The sequence below is a fragment of the Lissotriton vulgaris genome, chromosome 3_1 (assembly GCF_964263255.1).
Source record: "Lissotriton vulgaris chromosome 3_1, aLisVul1.2, whole genome shotgun sequence".
Classification (NCBI taxonomy): Eukaryota; Metazoa; Chordata; class Amphibia; order Caudata; family Salamandridae; genus Lissotriton; species Lissotriton vulgaris.
The window spans coordinates 203,627,387-203,646,127 of NC_141689.1; positions in this window are offsets into that span (position 1 = coordinate 203,627,387).

The following is an 18,741-nucleotide window of genomic DNA, read 5'->3' on the forward strand; positions in this document are numbered from 1 at the left end:
ATTCTTTCTTTTACTTGTGTCCATATTGGGTACACTATTTTTTGCCAGCTGTCTACATTGTTTTTGCCTGGATATTTTTCTATCCATTGTCAACAGGTAGACATACAGAAACAGCATGCCTCCTTGAGTATCCACCGTATTGCTGTCTAGGGTGACTAAAGGAATAGCATGGTCATACTTTCCACCATGGACATTCCTAATCCTTTTGAATTGAACTTTCAAAGACTGTTGTGTGACTTTCAGTTAGTACACTGTCCGTGTCCAGTTCTTGCAAGTGTATGACATTGCAGTAATAGGGACTCTGTTAACTGAAAACCTTTGAAAACCCTTCGGGGACATCTCAGTGAAAGCCAGTTCACCAGTAGGATGCACCTCTCAAGTCAGTAACAGTAGTTTATACTTTAACGTTCCCTCTTGGAAATTCAGTCTTCCTAATATCACAATGCCTATCCTTGCTTACTTTACAAAAGGGAATTTTCTTAGTAAGTACACTACACATGAAGGAGCTCCATTAGCACCCTGTACACAAACAAGCACAATTCAAACTCTCCACCTACTCTTTCAAGGCACTTCATAACATTGGCCCAGCATACATTAACAACATCAGCTTTAATAAATCTTCCAGCACCTCCATTCGTCCGAACTCTTGCTTGCACACATTCCACATACCAGAACCGGTGGTCAAGTCTTCTCCTACCTCACTCCAAAAGTGTGAAACAATCATCAGCTACACTTAAGGGGCTCCTCATCAAATCTTGATTTCGGCAAAAAGCAGAAGACCTGGCTTTTCTATTAGTCCCTGCAGACTCTAGGTTTGGCTAGCCTCACATCTACTCAGTGCCAGGATACCCTCTAGGCGATGGTTAGGTCAACAAATCTGCATAACATAACACAGGGGAGACATCCCATCTAATCTCACTGTGATGGCTGGTATCAGTCAAAGATGGAAGTGTTTAGATTTATGACATTAATGCCTGTCTACCAGCTTGGTACGTACAGTTCTTGTTCCCTGAAGTACAATGTCTCCCCAGTCTAATCAAAGTTTGGGGTGTTAGAGTAATCACTCGTGTATATGTTTACCTTTCCTGTGATCTGAGTCTTCTGTAAGGTACCTGCTCCAGTTTTCTAGGGTGGCTCCCTTGAGACTTTTTGGACATTCCCATTCTGTGTTCTTTTACAAAGGTTGCTGGGTCAGAGAGGTCAGATGGACAAGGTTCAGGTTTCAGAAAAAAAAGACTATGAATGTGTTCTTTCATAGTAAAATGAAACAGCTCTTCGCTACGGGGTTTGCGTAGTTTTGTTTAATGTCATTGCATGAAATCTCCAAACAATTGCGCAAAATTATGTTCAATGTGAATCAGTCATTTGGTGCTAAATTTTTGTATGAAGCACATTCTCATGTCAATTTTTTACAGTAAAAAAATTACAAAAATACAAATAGCACAAGCAACAGCTACTCACATTCTGGTTTCAGGCTAATTCCAGCTCGTAAAAACATTTTGCTGCGGATGGCACCTACTTACACAATGTGGCAGAATGATGTAAATATGAGACTTTCTCATATCAAACCCATGGCATAATTTAAATTTCATCTTGGCATGCCCTTCACACAGTCCTCTATAGACTTCAATCAGGTATCAACAAAATCATCCATGGACCAGAGAGTCTCTTTGAAAAGGTCAGTGAATTTCCTGAGATTCAAACCTCTACAGCATAGTTTATTTCAAGTGTTTTTTCTGTGTGTTTCCTGGTGGAAGAGATGAAAAAGACAGCTCTCTCCTATTCAAGCAACCTCCCATCAATAGTGTCCCTTGGGCGTCTCCTGTATCTGGTGCATTGCACCTTACATCAGTAACAATCACAAAGCTGGGTATAGCTGCTGATATGGGTTCTCCATAACTGCAACTTCACTCACAAACCTTCGACTTCTATGATGAGTGCTTGGTGTTATGTGTCTACTAGCAACAAGCTTTATAATATGTATGCTCCATTCATCAATAGGTGCTGCAGTGCCACTTGAAATACAGTTTATTTTCTTTCTTCCTGGATAATAGTTGGCTTCTTTCCTCCAAAGCCAAAGTAGTGACCTGCAGTTTGAATCCCCGCTGTGCTTTTTGCAGTTCCCTGGCTACCAACTTGCTGGGGAAGAAGTCAGAAATGTCACACTCCTCAGACTCCTAAAGCCAACAACTCTGGATCTTCTGTTTTTTATAGATCCCGCTCTTCCATACATATTTTTCTTGCTCTGGTTCTTCCATATATTGAGAGATCCGTGCTTGCACAGGTTTCTCCAAGCCTCTGAGAGTTTACTCCAGCTTAGAATTCTCTACTTTGTTGTCTAGGTTGGAGGATCTATTAGAAATTAGGTTTCTGGTTGGCAGAGGTATGTACCCTGTCCAAGCAGGAACCACATTCCCAGTAAGAGTAAGTCAAAACCCAACCTATATTAACCTGTGCTTGCCCTCAGGTAGCCTGGCACAGAGCAGCTAGGCTTAACTTAAGAAACAAGTTTTTGTTCAACACTTCAAACAGTAACACAGTGAAAACACCACTAAAAGATTCCACACCAGGCTAGAAAAATAGAACTCATTTTTGTGAATAAAACACGACCAAAGCAACAAAAATCCAAATTAGAAGTCGAGATACAAATGTTTAAATATTAAATGTTAAAAAAGCACTTAGAAGCAGAAAGCACCGATTTGGGATATCTGGCCATGCTGGTAAAGCTCAGGCTGACTACAATGCTGAGTAGGCTGGGTACAGGGACTCCACAAAGCCTGCTGAACAAAAGTACCTTGATCCTTGCCAGAACAGTGAGATTCCAGGGTGGAGCCAAGTGATGCATTGGTTTTGATTCAGCATTGATGTGTTGATTTTCTCCATGCAACAATGGCGATGCACCAGATCCGAAGATAATGCACTGGTTCTTAAGTGTGATGGTTCCAAAGCCGATGCACTAGGTTTGTTCGAGCAGGAGAGCGGATGCCCTAAATCGTTTCACTGTAGTGGAGGAGATGCAATGGTTCCAATGCAGAAGTTTTGATGGTGATGAGCTGGATTCAAGTGTGATGCATCAGTTCAGGCTTTGCAGTAGAGGGTGCTTCAGTTACACTGGAGCAAGAACCTGAGTCTACTTCTAATGGGCCTGGCACAAGAGCAGGGGTGGAGAATGTTATATGCTTGAGTCTTCAAATTAGTAGGCTAGTCAGCTGCTAGCCCTTTGAGTCAGTCTGGGTTCAAGTAATATAGGTCCAGTGTTTACCCAGTGAGAGTGCCTTAGGCAGTAGGGCAGCACAGCAAGATCACAGTCTTCTAGAGCACCAGTCCAGCAGAGTGGCAGTCCCTAAGCACAGCAGTTCTTCTTTCTGGCAGAGTGGTTTCAGGTCCAGAAATGTACTTTTACCCAGTTGTGCCTTTGAAGTGGGTGGAATTCAAAGATGGCCTTTGAATTGCACAGAGGTCCTCCCTTCCTGCCCTTTCTCCAGACTCACTACAGGCGGCTATGCAGCCCTTTGTGTGTGGATAGGACATAGCCTTATTAGCTGTAAGGGTGAGGTTAAGCCCACTTCCTCCCTCCCTTCCTCTGAAAAAGATAAATCAAGTTGCATATACGTTCTCTTTGGGTGTTACTGTCTAAAGGGAATACAACAATCCAGCTGTCACCCATCTTAGACACAGGGTGCAGGCACAAAAGGCTAGTGGCAGGAAAATGCCAATTTCTAAACATGGCATTTTCAAAGCTGTAATGAGAAATTCAACTTTACCATTAATGAGAATTTATCATTATGCAAATCCATAGGTATAAAACATGACAGATCTACTCCCTCTCAATCAAGAATTTCAACTTATGAAGTGTAATAAGGAATCCTGAATGTTATCCTATGAGAGGGGTAAGCCTCACTGTAGTAAAAAACTAATCTTGGAGTTTCCACTACCAGGACATGTAAAACTTAAAAGTACATGTTCTACCTTTTGATTACATAGCACCCTCCCCTAAGGGCTACCTTGGGCCTATATTAGGAGTGGCTTAGATACAATAAAAGGAGAATGTAGGGCTATGCTAGGGGTTTTCAATGCCAAGTCGACATCACAGTGTAAACTGAACACACAGGCTCTGCAATGGAAGTCCTGACACATGCTCAAGGGCTATTTGAATGGACGACACAACCAGTGCTGTAATAACACCAGTAGTATTTATTTTACAGACTCTGGGCACTTGTAGTGCTGTTTACTAGGGACATATAAGTATCATAAATTTTCCAATTGTGGGCCCAGCAATCAAACCTGTTTTAGGGAAGAATGCCCATGAACTTTAGCACTGAGCAGCAGTGGTAAAGTGCTCAGACTCCTAAAGCCAACCAAAAGGAATCAACAAAATATGAGGCAAGCAGACAAACAGTTTGGGGTAAGATCACCCTAAGGCTGTCAGGTCTAACAGCCTCTTTTTCAGATGCATTGATTCTGCTGAGAGGACTGACAGATGTCAGATCAATCTCCATGTTATCCCAAAATAATTGAGTTAATGTGAGCTAAATCAAAGCTGACCCAATTACAATTACATTTTGGAAATTAAAATCAGACAATCAGATTAGAAACTAGGAGGAAAAGAGAACACAGTTTTGAAGTAAACTTTAACTGACCTACTACCAAGCCAATCAACATAGTACCTGAAAGTAAAATCAGATTTCTGTGATCAGTATTGAGGTTACCTTTGGTTGCTTGGCACAAGCAGACATTCTTACTTCAGAATAAATGCATATGTTGTACTTAATATCACCAGAACAACATTAAAATCAAGAAAAAAAATCAAATAAAATTGCCAAACTAGCTCAGTGTAAAGCAATGCAATGTAACTATAAAAATGTGTCCCAAGCAACATAAATCAATTAAAGACAAGCAAGTGCTATGCATTGTTATATAAATTGGCAAAAATAATTTTGAAAACAATTAGTGTCAAACAAAAACAATTGTAAGTCAGTTGGACATATTAGGCCCAGATCTACATAGTGTCTGATGGCAACAAATGAACCCCTCGCGGATGTATTTTAGTACAACGCGATCTTTTAGATCGCAGTACTTGACAACGCGGCATTACAATGCAAGTCGCTACAACGACTTGCGTTGGAGGGCGTGGATTATGGAATATTATAATTTTGTATTCCAACACCAGTCCACGTAACAGTAGGGAAGGTGTTGGAATATAAAATTACAACATTCCTTGTCCAACAGCGCCATACAGCGCAGGTCGTAGTAACGACTTGCGTTGTAATGGCATCGTTGTAAAGGCACTGCGGTGTAAACACTGCGTTGTAAACGATGTTTATCACCCCCCGCTATTCTATGGATCATTGCCTCCTAAGCAACCTCAACAGTGATGGCTAGAGAGTAGACTAAGTGGAAGTTTTTGTCCCACACAAAACATTTATATTCAGATTTAGAAACTTTTTAAGGACTCAGAATCTGCCAGCATGAGGAGACTGGATTCTGTAAACGATCTGTGCTTCAACATATTGGATGACTTATTTTCATGGTCACGCACTAACTTCACGTATCATGCAGAGATTTCAGAAGTGCTCCCCGTCATTTAGTAATTGGATCTTGGCCTTACCTTACTCATTGGAATCATGGAATATTCATTGATAGCCCACCTACTATCCTGTGCAGATGTCTATTGTGTTAACATTGCAATTTCAAAATTTGTATTCTGGCTAAAATATGGAATGAAGATAGCCCTGTTAGGTTTATGGAATAAAGACATTGACTTGTTGTCCTCCTAGACTTATTGTCAGCCTTTGACTACTAGAAACGTCATATTCTCCTTGAAAACCTAGGTATGTTGTAAGGTGCAATTTCATCCACCATAGGATGCTTTGACTTGTTTTTGTCAGATAGGCAACATTTGTTTAACCTATTGCCTTTAAATTCAAGCTCCTCCATGGGATCACTGGAACCTCTCTCTTCTTCCTCAGTATGTATTTCTATGAGTGATATTAAGCAGATTCAATGTCAAGATACAAATCTGTGCAACCAGTATTCTATTCTATTCTATTCTATTCTATTCTACTCCATTCTATCCTATTCTATTCTGCTCTGGCCATTTCTAGAGTGCAATGTCTATCCAATGACCCATCCAGTGCTTGATACATGCCAGTTTTTATTTATTTATGGAGTTTTATATGGTGCAAACTAGACCCGAAGGTATCGGGTATCAGAGCGCTTTACACGAGCAACAGTTGCATCACATAAGGACACATTCATTTTTGTTGGGGGAATAGGAGATTTGTCCAGAATGAGAAGATGTTGCATGCCCTTGCCAAGACTTGAACCTGGTTCCCTCGGGTTTGAGGTCGACCGCCCTTGCTGTTGGGGCTACTCCTCTCCTGGTTAGGGATGGTTGCTGAACTCTGCTCCACTGGTGGAGTTTGCGGAGTCTTGTCCATTCAGTCCTGGAAATACTCTGCGAACTGTCGCTTGGTGCAGTTTTTACTCATGCTCAGGTTTCCAACGTTAATTTGGCGAGTGAGAAAAATTGAGTGCTAGGACCAGCACAATTTCTCAATGTTGGTGTTGAGAATGTTGCCACTTGAGTAGAACATCTACCTGAGTGGCTGGAAGAAGCAGTGCCATTTGGTGTGGCATGTGGTGTCTTTTGCACTGATTTTTACAACAGAGAACATGTTCCCAGCACTAAAAATTAGCGTGCTGGGCCCAATAACCCCTGGAAGTGTGACAAAGATGTTATTAATTATTTTCTAGGAAATACTTAGCAAATATGTTGCAATGGACCTGAGAGGGAGGGAGACTGGGCTGACTCCTAGCTGGCTTCATAAAGAAGTACACAATTGTAAATTGCTCCTAAGAAGAGTTTGGTGCGCTGTTAATCTTCAAGCTAAAAGAGGTAACTCAAGCTTCTCTTAAAACATAGTGATATTTTTCATTACTTTCTTTTAATATAACTTGCTGGATTCAACATCATTTTTTTTTTATCTCGGCTACCTCTGTGGAGAACGATGGGGCACGCCCACCATGACATCAAAACGTTTGAATTCTCAAAGGAATCTCATTACGTCGGTGGAATTTGAGAGAGACCATTTTTGTCTACCTTGACTAAGTCTAGGCTGTTAAAACAAATTAGCTTGTTTCTTGCTTTGTGCAAATAGAATGGAACAATATACTAGTCAGATCAATGGATTGGAAAAGGGTCTCCTGTACCATTATTAGACGTATTTGTAAAAATCAGAACTAGGAGATGGCCCAATTTATGTCTAAGGAGAGAAACCTGCATCCTCATGTGGGCTGCATCAAGGTTGTGTACCACATGTTTTACATTTTCACAATTATCATCTTCAAAATGCAGATTTAAATCCCCAAGTAAAGTAAAGTTCAATTTCTAAAGTGGGTGTTCTGCCACAATATCCAGAAGGGTATTAATAAATTGGGTAGCCGATTCTGGGGGACAATACATAAAAATACCTGAAATGGGGTAGGTGTAGGAAAGTTGTATTAAAAAAAAATACTTTAACTCCCTAGGAGACAAGTAGGAGAAAAAGACCCCTTCGGCTCATCCTTATAAATTATGTTATCCCCCCGATAGTATCTGGCAATTGCATATCACTGTGGAAGGGTCCTTTCTGAGTTACGTCTCTGTGAGGAATATACCTCTGATTGCTTGAACTCCAGAGATGTAAATAGCTCAAGACTGTGCCTGTGTGGCAATCTACACCTAAGCCAATACTTCTGTCATTCAATATACATTACAATAACTTAAGATCCAGTAGCTTTTAAACCACTGCAAAAGTGCCTGATGTCATTTGAGCTAAAATGTACATTGTCTTCTTTGGTTAAAAAAGAGCCGACCTTACTTGCCTAAGACGATCTCTCAGAGATCCCTCTTTGGATAAAAGCCTTGGGAGCCATTCTGGAAAAGGCATAGCCTTAATACTGAGAGCAAATGCCTGGGGCTGCAATTAACTTACATTTAGTTACCCATCATGTACTCTATGCTGACTCCCTTTCTTCCAGTGCACCAAAGGGCATGTAATTAGTTCTAATGTAGCAGGTTGATACATCTTTGATCTGAAGAAAATGGTACTATCTAGCCTCACAAACTTTATCTGCAATAATTCAAAATTAAAATGTGATTTTTTTCAATCTCTGCTGTTTACCATTTAAACACTTACATAATCTGGCATCTGCATCTTGAAACAATTCAGTTCCCCCAAGGGCCGGTTTGCTTGCCGATAATCAATAATGAGACACAGCTAGCAATCTCTTTGTTCAAGCTTTCTTGGAAAGGTGGTGAACAGTTTTCGGTCCTCGTATAGGATCATGGAAAAGTCTCCCAACCAATGTAAAATCTGAATAATCGTTTGAAATGATTTTAAAGTAAATAAAAGTGCATCTGGTCTGACCGTGGTGACTCTATTTTATTAGGAGGACCTAGAGTATGCTGACCAGTGCACAGAGACTGATGAAAAAGCCCAGCCAATCAAAGAACAAAAGGGTAAAATATACATTCATAAGCAATATATAAAAAACAAATAATGAAAATCACACAATTGAATAAAGAAACAAAGTATCACATTGTAACTCAGTTGCAACACTCTATATCCAAGTTACACACATTTCTACTTTATATTTACTCAACAAAGAATGGCGTCTTATGTAACATTTGGTTGTTAGTTCCAGAGTATATAGAGGTTGTGATTAGTAACTTATAGTAATTGCTGTGCTAAGAACACTGACTCTAAACATTGGCTGCAGGATTGCAGACACTCAACTACTTCTGAAATAAAAGAGAATAAAAAAATCAAACAAAATACCAGGGGAGATAAGCGTATCTCTTCTTTGAAGCAAAGGAACGTCAGTCCCTTTAAAAGTGTATATGTTTTGACAAGGAGACCCTAAAAGCTTCAGGCCACAGGCTTCACACTGAGTGGCTGATCTTTGTGTGGATGTGGATGGGGGGGATGTCCATCTGACCCACAGGGACCATGAAGGCAAGTAAACCCACTGGGAGCATGAGGCCATCACAGTACTATCAGTATCCAGCCACATCACAGGCTAGCAGTTGGTGGAACTTGCACTGCAACATGGGGTAAATGGACCTCCCCAGTGTGGCATGGGGATATGTCTTCCATTGTCCATGCAGTTGAGGTTGGGGATGGGGTCAATAAGACTCCACATATGGGTGAAGATGTTCATCGATCTGAGTCACCACTCAGCTCATCTGCACTTGATAATGGTTGGTTCTTGAGCCGGTATAAGCTCATCTCAAATGAAGGACAGATATGGGTTCTTGGTGCACTATATCTGCATCTCAGGGCTCCTTGGGATGCCTGGGGCATCCAAAACAGCTTCTTAGGCAGGCGGAGGTTTCCACATGGGCCTGGTCAGCAGCGTCACTTCATCAGGAAATCAATAATAATCCTAGACTTGCAGAACCAAGCTTACATGCAGCTACACATGAAGGAAGCAATCACCTTGTGGTGTCCTGAATATTCCTATGCATCACATTCTTTATGTTCAGGAATGTGGGGTGTGTTGCTAGTTCCTTGACTGGATGGAGTCTCTGTAACTTTGTGTCCTGAATAAAGCATCCTTCAACACAATGTTGGTGTCTCTTGCATTACTTCCTGAAGAGACCTACCTCCACATGTTGGTGACAACCTACCTAAGCTGCCCATTTGACATCTACTATGTAGCTGACACGATTCCTACCCCAGTTCTCACCATAGCCAAAACTCAAGAGCGTTCCAAGGCTTGTATTAATGTCATCCATAAGGAATCCTCAAATGACAAGAAGGAAAACACTGATGTTAAAGTAGTTGGAGACAGTGCTACTGAATCTAAAACATTTCCCACCGAAAAGGTACTCATCCCAAAAAACTTTCAAGGAAAGTGTTTCAGGTGTGGCAACCCTGCTGTCGAACAAATAAAAAACAGAAAAAAATTAGTGAAGTTGACTTTCATGAGGAATATCTAGAAGAAATTGAGATACTCCAAGTGGCATGTGATGCAAGCAACGGTCCACAAGAACTTGTCCTGGTTAATGATGCTCCAGTCAGGATGCTCTTTGACTCTGGAGCCAATATTATACAGGTTCCCAAGACCTTTTATGAGTGCAATCTTTTGGGTAAGGTTAATCTTTTAAAACCAGATATTGGACCAAAGGGATTTGGGGGTGTTACTATACAATTACTTGGTTATTTTTGGGGTACAATTGAGTTCAAGGGAATGGTTATTCTTGGGAAGATCTATGTTTCAATGAAGGGAGATTCTCTCATAAGCTGGTTCCATCAGAGGGACTTGCATGTGTTTCTTGACCCCAATGAATGCCCTTCAGTTTGTTTGAAAGAATTACCTCCTGTCAGGGTGGTGAATGACCCCAACTGTGATTATCTTCTGTTTTTGTGAATGATCTTGACTATTTAAAAAACTATATGCCTTGCATAAGGATCAAGTCTGATGCCATTCCTAGGATTGCCAAGGTCAGGAATGTTCCCCTATTAGTTAGGGAGAGCATGAAAACAGAGTTGGATAAACCTTTAGGCAAAGGTATAATTCAAGAAGATGAGGCAACAGAATGGGTCTCTCCAGTTGTGATGGTTCGCAAGGCCAATGGAGAGGCCTGGCTCTGTGTGGACTTGAGAGAGCTTAATAGAGCTGTCATTGTTGAACACTACCCTTTGACCAACATATCTGATATGTTGCATTCACTTGAAGGGGCAAAACACTTCTATTCCCTAGACTTTACCTCTGCTTACCATCAGGTCAAGCTTCACCCTGCTTCCCAAGATTTGACGGCCTTCATCACACCTATTGGCACATATAGATTTCTGAGAATGCTCTTTGGTTTCATTTCTGCTGCATCAGTGTTTCAGAGGGCAATGGAAGGTATTCGTAGAGGCCTCCATAGTGTCAAGGTGTATCAATATGATGTGCTCAACCTTGGGGTGGATTTGGAGCAACATAATGCAAGGCTTATGTCTGTTTTGAAAAGGTTAAAATATGCAGGTCTCACTCTTAGAGCAGACAAGTGCCAATTTGATGTAGAGGAAATAGAGTACCTTGGTCATTCTCTGTCTTCTGCGGGTATCAAGCCTAAATCTTCTTTAGTTAGTTCCATTAACAGTCTACAAGCTCCCTCAAATAAGAAGGAGCTAGTCAAATTCCTTGGTATGACAGAGTTGTATCACAAATTTGTTCTGAATTTTGCTTGGAAAACCTTGTGTCTAAGATCACTGTTAAAGAAGGGGAATGAATTGTTTGGTCTAAAACCTGTGAGGAGGAATTTCTCAGTAGCAAGAAGCTTCTTAATGATACACCTTGACTAGGTAGTTTTGACCCGCCAAAAATTGTCTTACCTTATGACTGATGTGAGTGCAACTGGTTTGGGTACTGTTCTGTTGCAGAAAGTTGATGGAGAGGAAAAAAATATCTTGTTCATTTCCGGACCGTTGAGGGGGGGGCAATGTAGTTATTCTGTAGTGGAGAAGGAGGATCTTGGTGGAATTAGGGCCAGATCTCTGTACTGGGGTGAATGTATGGCATTGTTTTACCATACATTGTCCATCAATTGTTCTTTTTGCATTTGTCACCCGAAGTGGGACGGGTATGCTCAGACGTGAATCCCGTCCTCTCCATGCCACTGGAGTCAAGCAATCCTGGCTGGTGAGGGCTGAAAGCCCAAAACCAGTCCTAGGATGCTAGTTTCCAGTCCAGGGAGGACCTGGCCTGGAAGTTCAGGATGGACTGTTCCCATTGGGCGCAAGGCCAAGACTGATTTGCATATGGCTGGATCCAAACTGGAATGGCATGGTGAGCAAATAAACGATGGATTTAGGCCCAGATCTCTGTACTGGGTGAATGGATGACATTGTTCTGCATTCTGTCCATCAATTGTTCTTTTTGCATATGTCACCCCGAGTGGGATGGGTATGCTCAGATGTGAGTCCAGTGCTCCCCATGCCACTGGAGTCAAGCTATCCTGGCTGATGAGGGCTGAAAGCCCGAAACTGGTCCTAGAATGCTTGTGTCCAGGGAGGACCTGGCCTGGCAGTTCGGGCAGGACTTTTCCCATTGGGCGCAGGGCCAAGACCGATTTGCATATGGCTGGGTCCAAACTGGAATGGCATGGTGAGCAAAAAAAATATGGATTTAGGCCCAGATCTTAGTACTGAGGTGAATGTATGACATTGTTCTGCATTCTGTCCATCAATTGTGTTTTTTTGCATTTGAAGAAGAAGTCAATGTATGCCTGATCAGTGAAGGTCTAATTTATGAGAGTGTATGGAGAGAAGATTTGGTGTATGATGCTGCTTTGCAGAAAGTCATCTCCATTGTCTCTGGTAGTTGGTGTGAGAAGAAGGACTGTGAGGAGGATCTCAAGGGATTTTGAGAACATTAGAGAAGATCTTGCTGTTGTGGACGGTCTCCGCATGCGTCGCAGCAAACTCATTCCGCAATGTCTTTTGACAGACAAATTGATTGAAAGTGCTCATGCATCACACATGGGGATTGCAAAAGCAAAGGAAAGGATCAGGAAGGCTTACTGCTGGCCAGCTATGGATGTGGAGAAAATAGTGCTTGTGTGTTGGGAGTGTGCATATTCAGACAGGGTCCTGAAATGCAGAACACAGCCCATGGTCATTAGAGAACAAGCCTCTGGTCCATGGACGGACATTTTATTTGATATTATGGGTCCTGTGCGGCTTAAAACTGAAAACTACTATGTCATTGTGTGCATTGACATATTTTCTTGGTGGCCTGACATAAAAATTGTTAATTCATTAGAGTTGGCTGTGGTAATGGAAGTATTAGAAGAACTCTTTGAATGTGAAGGATTTCCACTAACCCTTTTGTCAGATAACGGAGTACTGTTCACATCAAGGCTCATGGAAGAATTTCTTAACTCCAAGGGTATTAGGCACAAAAGGGCTGCTCTTTATCACCCAGAATGCAATGGTGTTGTAGAGAGAATTATCAAAGTACTCAAAGAGACCATGCAGCAGGCTGTTAACTGTGGTGAACATTGGAAGTTGGTTATTATAAAAAAAGGTGCAACAGTTTCGGTTTACTTCTCATTCTTCCACCGGGGTAGTCCCCTTTAGCTTGTTTAAAGGTAGGAGTCCCAACATAGAAGTTGCTACATTGTGGGTTACCTCAAAGAGGTTGTTGGTGGACAGTGGAGTAGGAGGAACTGAAGGCTGGTAGGAGAAAGAAAGAGAGATGATGAATAAAAGTAAGGATAGGTATGATGAAAGATAGGGTGTCAATGAGGGTGACTCGGTTGAGATTAAATCTCCTAGGACAACTGGTGGTTTTCCAAATTCAGTAGGCCCTTTGAGGTGATTAACGTTTTCAAAAATGCTATAAAGAACAGTGACCACAGAATCTAGAATTTGGGAAGAGTTAGATCCACCCCTGCTGCAGCCTCTACTGCTCGTGCTGGGTCACAAGATCCTTTTCCAGAAGATGCCATTGTGAGTGAAAGAGGTGGTAGGCCTTGTTGGTTGAAGCGTACTCCTCACCACTTGCAAGATTACATTTCTTAGGTCTTCTGCCCTTTACATTGTGTGTTCATGAGTATCTGTTGCATGGTCATATGTATCAGTTGAACTGATTCTCTAATTTTTGGTGTTGTTTTTCTTGTGTTATGTGTGTTACTTGCTTCTAACCTCACTTATATGTATTTCGGCTTGGTAAAGCTTGTACAAAGTTTGTAACTTTATTTTGGATGGTGGAGGGGGGAGGAAGTGTGGTGCACGGAATAATCCTATGCATCACATTCTTTATGTGTTGGAATGTAGGGTGCGTGGCCAGACACTATGTTGGAACTGCTTGTGCAGCAGTTAAGCTGGTTCCTGACTGAATGGGGTCTTACCAGTGGCGTAAAAAATGTGCCTTGTTGCTTCATATTTACAAAGTGACGCATCTAGGTAGATGCGTCACTTTGTAAACCCTTGCTCCACATTATACCTGCGCCAGGTATAATGTATGCAAGGGGAGCGTATTGACGCAAGCAAGGGTTGTAGAAGTGACGCAGTGAAATCTATGAGATTTCACTGCGTCACTTTTAGGAAACCTTTGCGTCAAAATCCTGCGCCTGCCTCACAGCAGGCGTAAGACTGACGCAGGCGCTTTCACATGAGGCTTGCCCCATGTGAAAGGACGCATTACTGGAGTTGAGTCACTTTTGTGACACACTCCAGCAATGCGTCACTTTTGCGCTTACAGATACGTCAGAAATACTGACGTATCTGTAACTCCTTGCGACATGATGTGTCATACATTAAATATGACGCATCAGGAATGTCGCAAGGAGTGCGCACTGAGAAGTGATGCATCGCTGCTTTCACGCAGCGATGCGTCATTTCTAATAAATGAGGCCCAAAAAAGTTTCTGTGCTGCTTGAATGGGAGAGGGCAGAACATTGCCATATGTAGTAAGATGTGGTGCCATATGCCAAAGGTGTCTGCATTGTGGAAAGCAAATATTTTGTGCAGGGAACGGGCTCTTCTACTACAGAAACTATGCTTTGAGGCATTCCCCTCTTTGTGTTGATGCTTGGAATGCAGCACACAGGCAATGAGGGAAAAATGAGGGAAATGACAATATTTCTCTTTGGTACATCTGCTTCAGGGAGGCAAATTATTTTGGCACAAATCCATGTCTACAATACTTTGTGTCAATACCCAGGCATCACCTATGACATGCAGCCTTGGTGCAAAGTAATGCAAGGAAGTGCATTGCACAGCTTACATTACATTTAGTCCACCTTCCCTTTGTTCCTCTAGACAGATTTTGGCCAAGCAAATTGTGCTGTGGGTTGAACTGTGAATCCCAACCCCATCAACCTGTGCCCAGTTTTCGTTAAAAAGGTAACTCAAACCTGATGCAAACTTTTTGTAAACCTGTGCTCTACTGTATTCTACAGATCTCAGCAGTTGGACAGCAGTCCACTGCCGATCGATACCAGCGCATGTGCAATGCTTGACATTGTAAGCCCCCAGATTTGGGCAGAAATGTCCTCCCCGCAGAAGGGCTCCTGGGAAGCACAGGTCTTGCCCCATTCACAGGATGCACTGAGGAGCTTACCTATGTGACACCATGCAGGAATCCCCAAAACAGTGGAGAGTGGTAGAACATGTGTGGGACAGGTATGTCCATGTTTTTATATCAGTTATTCTTCATATTGGATTCATCATTTAAAAAAAATTATGCCTGTGAGGCTCTAAGACTAGCCATAGTGAAACTTCCACTAAAAGAAAGCACATGTTTTCTTTTATTTGCAATTGTTCCAAATGTACATGATCATTATGACACAATCCATGTGTGTATTGTTTACAATCTTTCACATTCATTCCTGGCTGCAACCGCTGCAACCTCAAAACTCGACATTGCTGCTACCAAAGGGATGAGGGGGGTAAAGAGGTAAAGAGTGATAAGCCCTTTAATGTCACAGAAGGGTTGAAATGCTTCAGGTGTGGAAGCAACAATCATCTTGCTAATAGTGTACATTGTACTGCACGAAATTCTATTTGTATGAAGTATAACAGAAGGGGCCACTTCGCAAGGGTGTGTAAGGAAGGGGAGATGAGTCAAGTAAGAGTGGTACATAGCGAAGAGGTATAGGATCCAAACTACGTGTTCTAATAACCTTTTTCTACCTGGTTCTAGGGTGAGGTACATTGCATACAGTTTGTAAATGGGGGTTGGGAGGTCCATGTCTTGTTGACCAGGGTAATGACCCTCCATTGCCTTTCCACCCGCCCTTCGAGGTGATGTGTTTTGAGGTTCCTCATCCCTGCGTTTTTACTGTTATTAAGTGCCAGCATTTCCCCTCTCTGTCTTCCCTTTCCCCTTCCCCTCCCTTCCATCCTTCTTTCCTCTTTGGTCCAAGGGAGATGTGTTGTAACTTATGCTGGGATTGTAATTGCTCTGTTGGTTCAAAGGGAGATGTGTTGTAACCTACGCAAGTTTAATAAAGTGGTACAATCCATTCCACCCTCCCTGCCCCAGCCACTTGGTATCTTCCCCCCAGGGATCCCTGGAATGTGACATATTCCTGTCAGTGTGGAGAGCAGGGTGACAACAATAAAGACGAGTTTTACTTACCATCGGGTTTTGAGTCTTCTTTACAACATTAGTGTTGGAAAAAATCGGGGAGGAAGACAAAATGAGGGCCGCTCCAATATTAGGGCAGGAGAAACGTCCTCAGAGAGCTAAAATTTGGGGGTTCCTTGGCATTTGGTGGCTTCAAATTGTGACAGAAAATGAAAAATACAAGAGAGTCAGCAGAAAGGCGAAAATTGCAATGCTGTGGACTTTCCCATGACACTGGTGTTAAGAGTAAAAAACAATTCTGTGAATCTTTGTATCCCAATCTTCATCTTCATTAGATGTATAATATTTTTCATGCAAAATTGTGTGTTAAATTCAATGGATAATATTAGTTTGCGCTTGATTTCACGTAGTATATGCTTCAGATATCTGCACAATCTCACCAGTTAGCAAACAAATACCAGAAGACAGTCACATCTTACATGAAGTGCATTGGGAAAGCTCGTGTCTCTTTAATTAACTGCTTGCAACACTTCCTGAAGGCTGAAGTTAGTGCCTTTTTGCATAAATTTCCATTTCCGTGTTCCAAAGTGTGGATACATAATTCTGCCATGTAACAATGCAAATCATTTTAAGAGTTCCAGTCTCTACATAATCCCGGAAACAAAGTAATTTGTATATTACACTCAGTATTGAAATGGGAGTGAGGAGTGCTGACATGGTGGCTGATTAATTGATGGAAAAAACTAATAGATTGTTGTTATTTTGGATTACACATGCAGCTGCAGCTATAATGGTGACCGTGACCTTCAAACTGCTGGAGCATTGGATCATTTTATTGGTTCCTGTAAATAACACAATTTCGTTTAGAAAATTAAATTCTACCGTCTGCTACAAGTCTATCATTCATTCAAGATTCATAGACATCAGAAACTTTCAATGAAATGTAAACAATTTTTAAACGTATATTTGAAAGGATTTAAAAGAGCCTATTTATCCTCAATTTATTTTGGGAAATGTGGAATATTTTTAAACCGTTACCATTATGATTATAACTTGCTTCTATCGAACCCCACATCAAGTGTGATAATTAATTTTTCTCAGCAAATCTGGCAATACCCCTGATCGTTTAGTGGTTACCTTTAGGTAGCTGACGTAGTATCATCCATACATTTGTACAGCATTATTATATTTTTTCATAGGGGAACATTCTTTAATGTATCACTTCTTGCATGGTTGTCTGAGCACGTGTGATTGATAGCTGCTGTCCTCGCTCCACTTTCCCCTCTTTCTTTTTATACAGGGCGAATCTTTACACAAATTAAACTTACTATAGACTACTTTTAGAACACTTTTGTCATTGGACCTCCAATCAGGGATTTCTAGGCTTGAGGGGCCTCATTTATGAAAAGTGACGCATCGCTGTGTGAAAGCAGCGATGCGTCACTTTTCACTACGCACTCCTTGCGACACCAATGATGCATCATATTTAATGTATAACGCATCATGTCGCAAGGACTTACAGATACGTCAGTATTTCTGACGCATCTGTAAGCGCAAAAGTGAAGCATTGCTGGAGTGTGTCACAAAAGTGACGCAACTCCAGCAATGCGTCCTTTCACATGGGGAAAGCCCCATGTGAAAGGCCCTGCGTCAGTCTTACTCCTGCTGTGAGGCAGGCGCAAGATTTTGACCCAACAGCGTCCTAAAAGTCACGCAGTGAAATCTCATAGATTCCACTGCATCACTTCTACGAGGTTTTTTTGCATGGGAACGCCCCCTCTGCATACATTATACCTGACGCAGGTATAATGTGGCGCAGGGGTTTAAAAAGTGACGCATCTACCTAGATGCGTCACTTTTTAAATATGGCGCAACAAGGCGCAAAAAGTGACGCACCGGCGGCGCAAAACTGACGCAAGGACTTCATAAATAAGGGCCGAGGTCCTTTGATTTCCTCCAGGAGGGTTGCTCATCAATGGGGACTGGCACTTATTTTCTCATCAGACTTTGTTAAGGAAGGAGAAAAACACATGAGGGGGGAAGAAGTGAAAGAAAGAATGAAAACATTGACAAAACGAGACAGCGTCCTGCATGGAAGAGATAGCTGAGCGGGGAGTGTCAAGAGAATGATTGTAGAGGAATGAGGTCAAAGCAAGAGTACTCAGCCTTTGTATTCGGCACTGTGGCATTGCATAGACTGGACGGTGAGCTTCTGAGCAAAACATTGGATACTGGCGCTTATGTTTTTTACCAATTAAGCACTGGCTATATTCCACTTACAGTTTTGATTTTTCTACAGTGTGTACGATCCTAGTAAAGACTGTAAAGTCACCCCTTCAATGAAATCCAGAATAAAAGTCTTCCCTAAAGCAACTCCAGATGTCAAAAACTATTTTTGTCCTACGCTACTTGCACAAATGAGATTTCTCACAAGTGGGCTACATGCATCATTGAAGAGAATTTACTACATGTGCATGAATGACACAATGGCCCTGCTATGACAATCAATGTTTTAAAAGATTCTAACATTTAATTGCTCAATAATATCATGAATAAATAGAAAATCCCAATGTGTGGAAAGGTGATACAAGTGATGGTGCAGTGATTGTGCAAAATCAGTGAACAGCGTGCAAATACCAAACATTCTTAATTTTTGTGAATATACGCTCTATG